This window comes from Urocampus carinirostris, chromosome 2 (genome assembly GCF_059441175.1).
Source record: "Urocampus carinirostris isolate Australia breed hairy pipefish chromosome 2, RoL_Ucar_1.0, whole genome shotgun sequence".
NCBI classification, from domain to species: Eukaryota; Metazoa; Chordata; class Actinopteri; order Syngnathiformes; family Syngnathidae; genus Urocampus; species Urocampus carinirostris.
In genome coordinates this window covers 11,735,546-11,751,619 of record NC_142350.1, presented here as the reverse complement: position 1 = coordinate 11,751,619, position 16,074 = coordinate 11,735,546, and the positions used below count along the sequence as shown (strand labels likewise).

At 37.9% G+C, this 16,074-nt stretch overlaps 1 protein-coding gene and 1 long non-coding RNA gene across 3 annotated transcripts in view; one reads left to right on the top strand and one right to left on the bottom strand.

Moving 5' to 3' along the window:
• Positions 1-4,255: 4,255 nt before the first annotated feature.
• Positions 4,256-16,074, top strand: part of LOC148371051 (uncharacterized) — a 54,930-nt gene continuing 43,111 nt past the window's right edge. For both annotated transcript variants that reach the window (XR_015849750.1, XM_088328926.1), the window contains exons 1-2: positions 4,256-4,379; positions 6,235-6,424. The gene's annotated coding sequence lies outside the window, so the exon portion shown is untranslated. The remainder of the gene's footprint in view (positions 4,380-6,234; positions 6,425-16,074) is intronic.
• On the bottom strand, positions 7,808-10,178 carry LOC148371053 (uncharacterized). The gene is made up of 3 exons (XR_015849616.1): positions 10,088-10,178; positions 8,471-8,572; positions 7,808-8,350 (listed from the first exon to the last, which is right to left on the bottom strand). It is a non-coding gene; the product is annotated as an uncharacterized LOC148371053 (long non-coding RNA).

The window sequence follows — 16,074 nt, the reverse complement described above, 5'->3', positions numbered from 1 at the left end:
TGACAGCCCTTGTCAGCCAAGGATGAATACATCGACCCAAAGAGGAAATACATTTTTAAAAAGCCTAGATCAAGCATGTCCAAAGTCCAGCCTGGGGGCCACTTACGGCCCGTGATCAAATTTTTCTGGCCCACGGCTTTGTCATAAAGTTAATAATATGCGGCTCGCCAGCAATGTTGACCGCTGCAAAAATAAAGATCACCATTTGACAAGATGATGGTGGTAGACCTTTGGCCACCTTGCCTTTGGCTTTCTGTGAGAATTTTAGCTCACCCCATTTCCCACATGGCAGCTCTAAATAAAAAAAGGGAAGTTGATTGTGAGGGTTGCCGCTTCCTGAACAAGTGAAAATTAGAGTGTTATTTCACAGAACTGCGAAACAACTGTGTCTGTCTAATCTTCAAAAAGACTGTGGCTGTTTTCAAAGAATATAGATAATATCTAGAGGCACTGCTAAACAAGCATGCTGACTCCAAAAATCTAACTGGAAACAAATGTTTTGAAAAGGTGAAGCAACTTGATGCTTTTTCAATCGCACAGCAGTACTTTTTCACGAGACGCTGCGGGTCAAATGAAAATGCTACAAAGGCGAGCTATGAGGTTTTGACGCTATCGCCAACCACTGCAAACATTTGACGGAGATTTTTTTCTTTTATTAAAGACTGTTAAAAGAATGCCAGGCTGAATAATCGGCCCTCACACATTTTCAATTTAACAAATCTGGCCCGCTTTCTGAAGTTTGGACACCCCTGGCCTGGATAAACTGCACAGTAGGTAAAACTGAGCTAGTTAACAATCCAATGCAAAAGGACTACACGTAGCAATTAAAACATTCTGCAATTTCATTCAATGTATTGATCTATATCTCATTTAATGCCATAACATATAAATAAGTTTTCAGGACCATTTTTCTTTTTTTTCTTTTTTTTAAATGAGTATTTTCAAGAAACAGCAAAGATCATAGTTACTTTGTCACTTTCAAGGCTTAGTTGGAGCTTTAAACAAAAGTCAAACAAAAGTTTGTACTGATTTTTAATCAAAAATTATGTGAATGCGTAATGCACCAACACGGTATTTCGTCCACATCGTTCTCACCCTTTTAAGCGCTGACCCACTATCATGCCTATAAAAGGTTGATCATTGTGAATACTTGCATTTGTGATTAATGGTGGTTTGAGCAGCCCTTTGAGACCTTTTGAGATTAAGGTCTATACAAATAAATATACAAAATATACAATGCAATGTACAACTGTTGTCTAACAAACAATTGTAAAAGCTAGAAAAATATTTTCTTGATGAAAGATGAGGGTTCAAGCTTTCTTTTAATGGGTCCTGTAGCAACAGAACAAAATCTTCTGTAGGCCTTCAAAAAGGCAAAAATTGGCTGGCATCGGCTTTCCCACTTTAAATGGCACTTGAGATTTTGAAATACATTCTAGGAGGGTAAAGAGTATTGAGCCTAGATTGAAACCAACAGTGTACAGTTTAAAATAGATGTATAAATACATACATTAGTGATTTTATTTTTTCTATGTTTTTAATTCTATTAATACGAGAAGGGAAACAAATAGTTAGGAAAAATTATCTACAATATCATGTAGCCAAGTCAAGTCACATTTATTTGTATGGCACTTAATCAGATTTAAACACTTCCACTGATGTTGCAGATGGTAGACAAATAATGAGAGAAACAATGTATAAATGACCAAAATTTTATTTATAATTCTATAGAGCAAGATTATGAGCATTATTCGGAATTACAGTATATCAATCCTGTTGGCTATTTATCAATTATTTTACCATCTTGGCTAAATTATTACATTATCAGTGCTGCAAAAATGCTGAAGATATTCTCTTGTTTATAACAAACTACGGAATACGCATTTTCCATTAAAAAAACACCTTGATTTCCGTGATTATGTACGGTACATTAGCGCCCTCTGCTGGACACTTGCAGTAACAAATGCAATTTTGAAGCACTTAAATGCTCAAATATTAAAAAGCTGAAAATTCTGAAATGTGATTTTTATTGTTCAGCAGCTATGCAGTATTCAACTTTAAGAATAAGGAAAAAAAGATCCTTGAAGGGAAAGTGTGTAATATTTAGTCCGTCCCAGCGGTACAAGAAACGTTGATACAGTGAAAAAAAAAGAAAAAGAATACTGATTCGAATACTAGACAAAAATACATGAACTATCAAACTAATGTGTATTTATATGAAAAATTATAGGTCGAGGATGTTTTATTTAGTTTACATTGGGGAATCCCCACTAAGTTGCCGCCATGTTTGTCTGCCGCGTTTTGCTTGCTTTGGCAGTGGTGTTTGTTAGCATTAGACAACAGTGCCATCTAGTGGTCAAATATTAAGCACTAGGGCTTTAAAATGTATATGGGTTGCTAACTTACATTGCAGGTGGCATCTAGTTTGCTCATTTTAAGAATGTTTTAGATAAAATATTTAAAAACAATAATTTAAAACACTAATAAAATAAAACTTCTGTAAGTGAGCAAAATCATCTTCAAATGTCTAGTATCGTTTTGCATCTGTAAAATGGGCAAATATATTTGATAAAGTTGATTTGGCTCATTGGATCCACCATCAATTTTTGAGAATTTTTTCTTTCAAAAGTTATGATTTGAAACCAAATGCTCTCTCTGGCCGCTACAGGGCAGTATTGAGTTTGTATAGCGTGGTAAGTTGGTTCAGGTGTTAAGCTGCATTTACTCAACTGTTAAAATAAACCAGTTAATACTTTTAATGCCAAATGAAAAACAAAGCTCAAAATTTTGAGTTGGCATTCGTTTACTGATCCGGCCCGCCTGAGAACAGAAAGTCTGGACCTGGAACCAGAGCCAAACTGACTTTGACATGCCTGGCGTACAATGTTTCTCATCTATTATTCATAGTAATTTAGTAAAGAACGAGTTTGAAAATTAGGGACATTTATAATACTGTAGTCAAAAAGAGCCAAATTCTGAGTTTTTCTTCCCCTTAATCCTCAAAATTCTCTAGTCTAAATTGCTTTTCTTTAGAAGGGGCCACACCACCACCGGTTTAAACGCAGCAGGGAAAATGTCCGTCTGAAGAGAACAATTTACTATACTTTAGATCTGTTCTTTGAATAAACTGTAAAATGTCTTTAAAAGAGATGTAGGAATTGGATCCAAATGGCAGGTTGTTGGGTTGACTTGGGCGAAAACCCCCACAAAAAACGGTCTGGAGAGGGATGGCCGAGCTGGCATGCTATTTATGTCATTGATATTGATAGATAATCAAATAATGAATAATGAACTGTCACATAATTCACAGTTCAGGGATCCTTTAACCACCAGGGTCGTAGGGCCACTACTTCCTGTGGGATGTCTCGGGCAGGTACAGTTGGAGGTGCCAATCCCTCTCCGGGCTGTATTTTTGGTGGGGATTGTGGTTATTTTTTTGGTTTTCATTTGGTGACGAGAAGCTTATCTGACTCAGATACAGCACCTTCATCATCTGGTCTCTGTTTACAGGCAGCGGTATGTGACCATACTGGGTTGGGGTACATAATTTTAAATTACATAATACTATGAAGTGTACACATTTCACACACATTTTAACATACATTGTTGATTTCCTTAAAAATGAATAATGCAAGTAGTAGTATTGGTACTACTTGCTCCAGCAACCCCGCGACCCCTACTGAGGATAAGTGGTGCAGTTAGTGGTTGGATGGATGGTACTACTTGTATAGGCTGGTTTCTGGTGGGTGTTTTACAAACAAGAGTTACAAATGAGAAATTACTCAAGTATTGTCAATACATACATGCTACAAGCTATGAGTGACTGTTGTTGCAATCGTTTACAACTCAAGAGTTTAGTATCAGTATCGGCCTGCAAAAACATAGTGACATAGGACATCCCTACTATATTAAAAAAAATCAAAAATGTTGCATATTTTGCAAGCACAATTTTCTGTTCATTCATTTAAAAACAGGTGATTTAATTACAATAAAATGAACGATTTATTTTCCTTATTTCAAATGATTTGAGGGGCGTTGTGTATTATTTAGAACCTCCCGAATATTGGTGCCGCTACCAGCCTTTTTTTTCTCAGTTTTGGTACTACAGGACTTGTATTGGCTGATTTCTGGAGTACAGTATTAACACTGATGTATGAACAATATTGTTGTAATTCTGCCATCTAGCGGTCACTAATTTGTGTGCAAGCGAGTACGCAGAAACGTAAACGAGCCCATTGATTGGAACAGGTGAGTTAGGCAAACAAACAAAAAAAACAAGATGTACGAACTTTGAAGAAACCCAGCCAAACGTAATAATCTGAGTTTATTTGTAATGTACTACATAAACGGCCATATAAAGTACTAAGTCGTCTTAACACGTAAGTTAATATTACTTTTACATGACTTTTCATGTGCTAGTGTAGTTCCTGTCGCTCGTGTAACGTTCTCCTGGATGTGAATGGGTTTAATGGTCCTACAATTTGCATTCGAAGGAAACGTTGTGTTTTTTCAATGTATTTATTAACTGTCGTGGTGTATTTATAAGATTTAAAATGATTCAAAGCGTGAAAAAAGTGCACATTAATGACAGTCATGCAGTGGTTTAATATAGACCACAATGCATTGCGAAAAAATAAACAAAATGGCAAAAGTGACAAGTGAGAAAAAGGTGATCTTTTGTATTTATTTAAACATTAAAGATTCGTTCTAAAATCTCCTCAATAAATTAAAAGCCATTTGATTATAAAAAAATAAATGCTTGGTAGTAAAATACTATTTGTGAGCCTTGGTTGACATTTTTTAAAAATTGACTTAAAAAAAATCTTTATCGACCATCACATCATTAGAAACACAATTGGCATTAAACAGTCATACAACAATATGAAATCAACATTTTTTTTTTTTTTCAATTTTCAATTTTTTTTTTTTGCTGGAGAGAGACATCATGCGCGTAGGGTTATCTTGTCTGTATTTTTTTGCTGGAGAGAGACATCATGCGCGTAGGGTTATCTTGTCTGTATTTTTTAGTGTAGCATTAAATTGGATCAGTAAGAAAAAGCCTGCTTTAAGTAGAGTCTAAAAACCAACCCAAACCCCCCAAAATATAAAGAGTTGATTTGAGCTCTTCTCAGAAATGCACATACTTGCACACGCATCATGAATGAGCTGACTGAGATTGCAATGATGACACAAGCCAAGAGATGGCGGCACCGAGTTAAAAAAATTCCAAATTCCATATAGCTCCTTTAACTTGACTCATCGTTCTTGTTTTCTGGATAAGGTTGTTGCATAAGTAGAGATGACAGGAGTGATGCAGAGCTGCACATCTTGCCAGAATTTTTGTAAAGTTGGACATGAGAAGAACATACTTTGTTCACACTGGAAAATAGGAATGTCAGATTTCAGGCATCGACTAAAGATGAGGGTAAAGATAAGTGTTGGGCGTGTAACTGAAAAAGAGTCATTAGTTACTGTTAGTAGTTACTTCATTTAAATTGTAACTTAGTTATCCCCCCGTGTCACCCCATTCAGATTACTGACACCTAAAAGTTGCGTGTCGATTTTTTTCTGTGAGTAAAAATTGCAATGTGTTCCTCACGGATTCTTGTTTTAAGACTTAAAGGGTAGATTTTGTTCTGTTCTGCCATTCATAATCTGTCACAAAATTGCAAGTACTTACCTTAGTGCATCAACATTTTATTGTCAAGATTAAGATGGACATTCAAACACAGCTTTTTGACTTGGCAGAGGGAACAAGGACGGGAGGGGGATAGGGTCAAACTTGTTAACCCCTCCATTGAAGAACATATCATCATAGGGTGTTCCCTACACCTTTAGTCACACAAACACACATCCTGATCCCCCAGGCAGAAAATAGCTGTCAACACACCGCAAACATTTGATCCGGCTTGGGGATCAGCCAACTGATCCTGGCCCCCATTAGCTGGATGCGTTGTATCCCATTGCTTGCGTTATACTGTCTCCACGCTGAAAAGAAGTAGAGAACCGTGTGGCGATTTGCAAACGTGATTAATTCCCATGAAGATGACACATAAACAACCTCGGTTTTTGCTAATGGATTCTGTTAAAACAAGAAGGCATTAGTGGTTTTGCGGGGTGTGATGAGATTTATTGGACCAGAGAGGAAAAAAAAAACGCCCAGGGACAAGTTATTTGTTGTTTAAGCGCCGCCGGTGGTGTTAACCCCTGACCCTTGTGCTCCCTGACCCCCAGGAGAACGGCTCCATCCACGCGTCAGGGAGAAGGCCTGTCACAGAGGAAGCACACAAGACCACGGCTGGGGCCCGCTGATCTAAAAGACAGGCCTGTTAAAGAATGCGGGGCCGCCGGATGCGTCAAGTGTCTGCAGGAAAAGTGTGAATGGAGCCACAAAGAAGACAGGCGAAGGCAGATTGAGAGCATGGTGAGCATGCTACTGCTTCATCTGTGGTAATTATAGTCATTAAAAACAGAAAAAGGGTTCTGCTGAGTCATTAGTTTTAACAACAAGCAACTGAGGAATCAAAAATGTGTAATGCAATTTATGTTGGATTTTTGCTCATGGGGAAACCTCCACTTTTTCCCAAGGATGTTAACATCCAAGCAAGAGGTTTGTAAATATATTGAATAAGTAGAAATCATTAATCATCTAACTTATAATTGGGTAGATGAAAATACTTTATTCAACATTTTATAATATTCAGGTTACATCAACTTTTTAGATGGAACCTTGTCATCTTTTGGAAATTTAGTAATATTTTTTTCATATGGAATAAATTCCCAAAATAACCTGCAATAGGTGAAATGTGTCAAGTAGTAACTTATTCTTTTATTTATTTATTTATTTATTTAAATAATTATTCTACAATGAAATACAAAAACATTGAAACAGACAAAACAAAACCTTTTCATAAACCAAAGCTCCAGTTTAACAAATCTTCGCTGTCATGTTGAAAACTTACGAGTTGTTTCTTTATTTGTATATATAATGCAGTTATGGATTTTTTTGAAATGTAGACTTATTAATGTGAAAAATACATCTCACCTGTGCCTCGTGATTGTCCACACCTGTTATCTTATTATTACGGCTCCTTATATTGCCTGGCTCTTACAATCAAAGTTGTTACTCGTGTCCATTTTTCGTCCGTTTTTATTTTGATTTTCTTTTGCATTTTTGGAAGAGTTACAATGTAAATAGACCATAAGTGCCAGACGTCCAAAATAGACAAAACATTGATCTGATAGCAACAGCAAAACAATTGAAGACATTAAAAAGTTTATTTTTTTTAACTAAAAAATAAGTACTCTCACTGAGACAGCTTAGCCAATCAGAATGCAGCAAGACTGCAAAATTGAACCTTGTTGTACCAGGGGATTGTTTTATAAAAAAAAATCACAATCTGATTCGTCAACAAATTATTTGTCATTTTTCACAAACTTTCTGAAATATAATCTGGAAACCGGAACAGGAAGCGTGAAAGTTTGCTAGGGATTGTCCTAGGGTTCAAGGATCACAGGAGAAAAATGAATTTACTACAGTAAAAGAATGTTTAGAGCGTCATTATTTCAACTCATCTCATCTCATTAGCTGCACCGCTTATCCTCAGTAGGGTCGCGGGGGTGCTGGAGCCCATCCCAGCAATCATCGGGCAGTGGGCAGGGGACACCCTGAACTGGTTGCCAGCCAATCGCAGGGCCAATATTTCAACTATGAACACATTTTTGCTGGGAGATTGTTTTGATACTAATATCAAAACGGTTTAATTATTTTTGTCATCAAATTGCTATTTTTAAGGAGTGAGGACTGGTTACCAAAGAACAAATACCCTTACTAAAATAATAGTAATCCTAATAAAATAAAATTGTCATGATAGATGATTCTTAATTTTTTGAGTACACAAAATCAACAACTTGTCTTTATATTTTAATTTGTCATAAAAATTGCCCAGCCAAGATAACATTATAAATATTTATAACGATCAGTTATATGAACCTGCATGTTAAAATATTCTTTTCCAGGCTATGTTTGTGTCCGTGACTGAATGTTTTGAGGGTGTTTTCTTTTCTTCCATCAATGGCATTTTTGAGGGGAACATCCAAAAGCCTGGCGATATCATCAAAGCCCCTCGCCCCTCAACGTGGTATGACTCAGGCCGAAAAAGGGGGAGGAACGAAAAAAAAAAGGGCAGACATTTAACATTCCTGAGCCCATTCCACAAATTACAATAACTTCCTAGAATTCTTCGACCCTCGACGGCGGAGCCAGTACGTATCCTGTTGTCCGAGCAGCGCTTCCTGCCTCGGGTTATCCTGGTTGCCATGGTCACCTGCACACAAACTGCTCATGCAACTAGATTACGTGCGGATCAATTAGCAAAGCATTTGAGAGTAGCCGTGATGTGTTGTTCACACACGCAGCCGTCTCCTGTTATTTTCTCAGAAAACGTTTTAACGTGCAATAAGCGCTTACTTTCTTGTTATTTGTTTGTTGGCAGCTTCTGCGGAGTAATCCCGTTTTCCATTGAGCATTGTTTGTGCAGGTTACCTTTTGTAAGAAATCCCAAGAGAGAGACTGTAAAGGAGAACAAACTCACATGAAGTGCTGAGCAGGTCGGAGCATGTGATGGTTGAAAAGTAGTGTTTTTGTTTGGTTGCTAGTTAGCGGAATTATGCAAAGTTCTTGATTATTTCCAGATAACAATGTTCTAGTTTGAAAGTAAGCATACACAGTAGACCCCCGGGATACGGCATTAATCCCTTCCGAGGTGGGGATCACAAAGCGAATTACTGTATAGCAACGGATAGAAACATGGTAATGGGTAGCTAATGCGGACCAAACCCGTACCCGAGATTAAAACATTAAAAAAACAAATTGGCATATAGTAAGCACTATTTATACATGATATATATGTACATCTTGATTAAATAACTTTATGAACAGTTATTCATGATAAAGTTAAATTGTATTCAACTTTGGTGTGACTTGACTTAGGGTGGTACAGTGGTGTTGGTGGGTGGATGCAAAAGGTGTAGGAAACGGTGATTGAAAATAAAATCTGATTTTAAAACGTCCACTTCTGAGCATTGTCATGCCTTTAGTATTCGTATTATTATTATTATTTCGCTTTTATAGCCTCTCGATAGTTGATCAATTACGGCCATGCATCTTAGCGAAGGTAACAATGGGTGTGCTTTCTCCGTATTTGTTGATAATCATGAGCTTCGTTTACATGGTTATTGTGTCTTTGTTTCTCACTTGAGCATCATTGCAAGCCTTGGGACCCATATCAAATTAATTCAGTACGAAATATGCTGTATTTTATTACCATATTTTTTGGTTGAATATTCGTAAAATGTAAGGCAAATAATTGGAGCATAAAAAATTCTGAAACCAAGACTTAAAGTTGTTATTTCTAATGCTTATTCTAACCATCTTAGTTGGCACTTTAAAGGTGGAAAAAAGTTGAATCTACATCAGGATTGGACAGGTGACAATGGCATCCTCCTCTGACTATAATTCCCATAATTATTTCATGTGGAAGCGGGAAATAGTTTGTGTATAATCAAAAAGTACCTCGTAGCGATGCCAATGTAATTTTTTTTAATTAGTTGATCGTGCAGTTAGTTATGATTATTGTGCATGAAGTTTATATAGTATGATTAAAAACCAAGTCTCTTTAGTCAACCTGACATTTGCCCTGTGGCATATTTCAACTTAAGGATTATACCATTATTCAGTCTTTTTTAGATAGATAGATAGATAGATAGATAGATAGATAGATAGATACTTTGTTCATCCCCGAAGGGAAATTCACATTTCCAGCAGCATCCCTGAGCTGAGAACAATCGAGAACAATCGAAAATAACACGGGAGCTGCTGGAGTGGCTGCCATTCGTGACGGCGCCGGAAGAAAAGATTCAATTTGAATCATTTACAAACAAACAAACAATTGAATCATGTACAAACAAACAAACAAAATATTCATGTTTCAATAAGTGGAGTGTTAATAAAATATTTCTGATACTGATATAACCAGATAAAACTAATTTTAAGTTACCTGTCCAAATGAATGTTGTGCCATCTCACCTTTCCCACTCTCTCTCCTGCAGTTGACTTGCTGCTGCTCGCTCCTGAAACTAATACTTACCTCTTTGTGTATTGCCTGCATATGGCGACACCCTCTTTCAGCTTGTCTGTCAGAACCTTGATCTCCTCCTGCGTTATTTGTCTTTTTCCGAATGTGGGCGGAGTGCCCGGAGGAAACCCACGCAAGCACGGGGAGAACATACAAACTCCGCACAGGAAGGCTGGTAGCTGGATTTGATCACATGACCTCAGAACTGTACCACAGACACGCTAACCATTCAGCCGCTGTATTTGAACCCACACAGAAGGTTCCCAAGACCTTGGAACTGTGCCGCACACTTGCTAACCACTGCACCGCAGTGCTGCCCCATTCGGAATAATTATTCATCATTAATCAGTTTTAGTTATGTTAGATACATTTGGACAAAAATGATCAAAGTATCTTTAAGTAGCCCACTAAATATTTGATATAGGGATTCCCAACATGCTTTGCGAGCACAATACAGCCCCTAAGAACACCCGGGCAACCTGCGGACCAGTGCTGAAAATATGATGAGTCATTGGGATTTTTGGGGAAATTTGATTTTTTTTGACTGGCATGGGAAATGATTGACACAATGAGTGTCTTTAAATACATGATCAATTCTTCCAAAATTGTTTTTAAAATGAGCCCACCATTTATGTATGTAAATAACTTAGTGCCCTTATACAAGGCTTATTTTTACTTTACTCCTGATAATGAAAACAACAGTAATAACATAGTAATAAGTTATTTTTAAAATGCCTTTTAAACTGGTGACATCTTAGGCTATTCAGGAACAAAAAAAGTAGCTCTTAGCTTAAAACACAATCCCCTGATTTAATAAACAAAATGATTTAAAAAAAAATCGTATTTTATACAGAGTCTTGATTTTTAATTGTTTTTCTAAAACACGAATTACCAATCCAAATGGTCTGCAACCTTTCGATTTGACCAACGATGGTGCCCGACAATGACATCATGCGCAAAAAAGGTGATACTGCCTCACCTCTTGCTGGGTTGAGTCATTTTTCGGAACTGGTAAACATGAAGGACAATAGGAATGCTCGGACCCTTATTTGGGAATGCCACATTGTCAATAGTTTACTCAATCAGGGTTCATCTCACATTCCTAGGAAGTGAATCACACCCAATCAGTTATTCAGGGGAGGAAATATGCGCATAGAATATGAGGGTGTTTGGTTTCTAGATGACAAATCCCTTATTTTGCCATTACTGTTAGATTTCACAGCCTTTACAAATCAGATGTCACGCCGGGTGCTGATCGTAATCCGAGGAGCCCCCATGAGACCGACTCTAATCAGATGTCAACAACAGTGCACTGTTGCTACATTCATCCATTTTAGAATTTTAAATTGTAGATGTAGGTCATTGCTTTGATGGTCAACACAAGACGGCCTTGACCGCCCTCCCTACGAGTTTGGCATGTTGGAACTGATGCTGTGTGTTGAGTAATTTTTTCAAGGCTCATCAAATGTCACTTAAAAATGCTGTGATCTTGAGAGCGCCTTCCTCTGCGGGGCATGGTGTACGGAATGCTGCTTCATGTCTAGCGCTCTTTATAGACAGTTGTGTCATCACGTGGTGATAGGGAACATTCGCAGAAAGAATTATGTCGTTATTACAGCTATTCCAAAGAAATGTTCTCTTTTGTCTGGTTCAACTGGAGAAAATGTTTTTTTGCGTTCACACACTAAGTGAGGATGTGACGGTGGATTTATAACGATGAACAAAGTTCAGTTTCAGTGGCCCGCATGTATAGGATTGCTGGCCGAATGTAGACTGCAAAAAGAGAAAAACTAAGGGGGTAACTAGAAATTATGGGAAAAACGTAAAAAAAAAATGTTTTAGTAAGATTTTATTTTTTGTTTGCAAATAGTTGTGCTCATTATAAGTATTATATCAAATGTTTTTATATTTCGAATCAATGTTCGCAGACTGCAAAAAGTCCAGTGGAAAAAATGTGAAGAATTTTGTAAAATAGGAAATGTAACAGTAATAACAAAAATAATATATATATTATTGTTTGTTTGTTTGTACATGATTCAAATTGAATCGTTTCTTCCGGCGCCGTCACGAATGGCAGCCACTCCAGCAGCTCCCGTGTTATTTTCGATTGTTCTCGATTGTTCTCAGCTCAGGGATGCTGCTGGAAATGTGAATTTCCCTTCGGGGATGAACAGAGTATCTATCTATCTATCTATCTATCTATCTATCTATCTATCTATCTATCTATCTATCTATCTATCTATCTATCTATCTATCTATCTATCTATCTATCTATCTATCTATCTATCTATCTATCTATCTATCTATCTATCTATCTATCTATCTATCTATCTATCTATCTATCTATCTATCTATCTATCTATCTATCTATCTATCTAGTAATACATAGAAAAACACTTGTTTATAATAAAAATAAATACTTCTAGAAGAAAATGATAAAAATATAATAATAAAAACAACTATAATAATACTAATAAAAAATATCCATCCATTCATTTTCTTTGCTGCTTATACTCACTATGGTGGCGGGGGTGCTTGAGACCATCAAAACTGTCTTCGGGCAATGGGCAGGGGACACCCTGAACTGGTTGCCAGCCAGATGCAGGGCAGACAGAGAAAAATACTAAATTATAAAAATTAAAAAAAATACGAAAGAAAACCATTAAAACAATTACAGTAAAATAATTATGATTAACAATTAAAAGAAGCAATAAAAAATGGAACAAAAGAAATACTGTATACTTAAAATGAGAAAAATATAACTAATTATATCAATAATATCAATAAACATCATTATAAAAGAGATAATATTCAAAGAAAAACAATTTAAAAATATATATATATAATAATACAATTAAAACTATGACAAGAAAGACAAGAAAGAAAAATATTCAAAAAAACCTGCCAGTGAAAGGCATGTCCAGACATTACGACCACCATTAGATTGGAGCCATTTTGCCTATGTTCTAAAATTCAGTAACATCAAATCTAAAAATTGTGTTTCTTCAGAAAATTAAACCATTGGGTCCAAACTTGATTAAACATTTTAGATTCCTTCCACTGCTTCTATGATTGCACAGATTGTAGTTGCACACTTGGAAAGGTGCCTTTAATATTGTAATCCACGTGAATTCCTTCTTGAATATTTGTACCTCAAGTGTGCCCTAAAGTAACTGCAGAACCGAGAGGAACGTTTCCTACTCTGAGATAATAATTAACAACAAAAGCTCACCCTGTCACTACCGATTCCTAGAGAACGACATTTCCCATGTCATCGTAGTCACGCTACCTGACCAGTAGAAGGAAAACCTAAAAACTGGTTATGCGGACCTGGAAAACTGCGGGTGCTTTAAAACAGGTAACGCATGTTGCCTTGGTTGCCTGGCTTGTTTACAAAACGCGTAATTAGCCTTATTTCCTACAGATTGACACTGACGTTACCTTTATTTTCATGAATTATTCCATTGGCCTCATTTTAAGAACAACCTCAGGCATAATAACCAAAGTAGAATCACATAATAATCACAAAAGCAATGTTTTGCAAACACTTATTATTTTTAACTTTAATACACTTTTCTTGTTTGCCATGCATACAATCCCCAAGCATTTACTGTGCCGTGACTAGCGTGAGAAATCCGATGTGCCGCAGGAAACGATCCAATTTCACTTAAGTGCTCTGTAAGAATATCATTGTTGCGTTTACAAAAGTCCTACTTTTTCCATTCACGCGTAAATGTTGTTGTATAACATTTTTGTGTTATTACATTTATAACCCCTAAATGTGTTAAAAAAGGCAACATTACAAAACATGGCTTTGTTTTGCTCTTAAATTTTTGTTATAGAATACAGTAAACCCCTGGTATACAACAATAACCCGTTCTGAGGTTCGGGTTGCAAAGGAAAATTGCCATAAGGAAGGGAATAGAACCCGTGGTACGCCAATTAAAAATATTTAAATAAAAGATAGTACATAGTACACACAGCAAGCATTGGGACACACAGTAATTACCAATTATTTGTATATGACTAAATAAATGGATGTACATGTAGGGAACAGTTGAGTTGTATTTACCTCTTTTGTGACGTGACTTGAGCTGGTACAGAGGAGTTTGGGGGTGGGTGCAGAGGGGAGGAGGGTACGCAGATTAAATTTAAACTTATTTTCAAACCACCACTTTTGAGGATTATCAGGCCCTAAGAAGACTTTGTTGCTTTAATTACTTCCCAATTATTAATAATCATCGCAACTGTTGATTGGTTAGCGAGGTTAATGATGTTTATGTATGCATTTCTTTATAATCCATCCATCCATTATCTTCCGCTTATCGGAGGTCGGGTCGCGGGGTCAGCAGCCTTAAAAGAGAAGCCCAGACGTCCCTAACCCCAGCCACCTACTCCAGCTCATCCGACGGGATCCCGAAGTGTTCCCAAGCCAGCCGAGAGACACGGTCTCTCCAGCGTGTCCTGGGTCGCCCTCGGGGCCTCCTGCCGGTGGGACATGCCTGGAACACCTCCCGAGGGAGGCGTCCAGGAGGCATCCTCATGAGATGCCCAAGCCACCTCAACTGGCTCCTCTCAATGCGGAGGAGCAGTGGCTCTACACAGAGTCCCTCCCAGATGACTGAGCTTCTCACCTTATCTCTAAGGGAAAACCCAGACACCCTGCGGAGGAAACTCATTTCGGCCACTTGTATCCGGGATCGTGTTCTTTCGGTCATAACCCAAAGTTCATGACCATAGGTGAGGGCAGGAACGTAGATCGACCGGTAGATTGAGAGCTTTGCGGCTCGGCTCCCTCTTCACCAAGACGAACCGGTACAGGGTCCGAATGACAGCAGACGCTGCACCGACCAGTCTGTCCATCTCCCGATCCATCCTACCCTCACTCGTGAACAAGACCCCAAGATACTTTAACTCCTCCACTTGGGACAAGATCTCATCCCCAACCCGGAGGGAGCATGCCACCCTTTTCCGACTGAGTACCATGGTCTCGGACTTGGAGGTGCTGATCCTCATCCCGGCCGCTTCACACTCGGCTGCGAATCGCTCCAACGATAGCTGAAGATCACGGCCTGAGGAAGCCAAAAGCACCACGTCATCTACAAAAAGCAGTGACGCAATGCTGAGGCCCCCAAACCGGACTCCATCCCCACCAAGGCTGCGCCTAGAAATTCTGTCCATAAAAGTTATGAACGGAATCGGTGACAAAGGTCTTTATAATCGCAAGCTTAATGTTTTTGCATCTCCCTTTATCATCACAGCAAGCCTTGGGACCCATAGCTAATAAAGTTAAAAAATATAGCCGACTTGCAATGACTTTGGGCATTCAAAATTATTTGTTGTTGATGTCGTATAGTGGAGAAAATGCCCTAAAGAGGGGCAGAAAACATATTTTTTAACACCACAAACAAAGAGAAAAAAGGTGGGGAGGCCTACTGTATATACCTACCGGTAAATGTTTCGAGGAAGTAAGGCTCTAATGTGGCTCACCTGCCGCACGTGAGCAAGCGTGTTGGTTCGTCTCCCATAGTAACCTTTTTAATCATTAGTACTAAGCCCTAAAATATGTCCTCCAGTCATAATCGTTTCTTAAACTCTTAATGGGGACTCCATGATAAAAGGAGGGACCAAAAAAAAATACTTAAGGTGGCGCTTGTTTGCTTTGCAGCATTTTCCAACTCAGAGTTGTGTTTATACTGCGCTTTCTGAAGTCTTCTTTTCCTCAGAACAGGTTTGTTGTCATGATTGCCGGGGAACTCCTCACAGGGAGTGGTGGGAATGTTGCCTTGGCCTCATGATGGCAAAGTCCTTCAGTTCAACTGGGATCGAGTTCCCTCCAAGAACATGGCAGAGTGTTTTGGAAGCAAAACTAGTGCTAGTGCAAAAGTTGGAGAGTAAATCAGTTTTTTTCATTCTTTCATATTGAATTCAAGTCCAC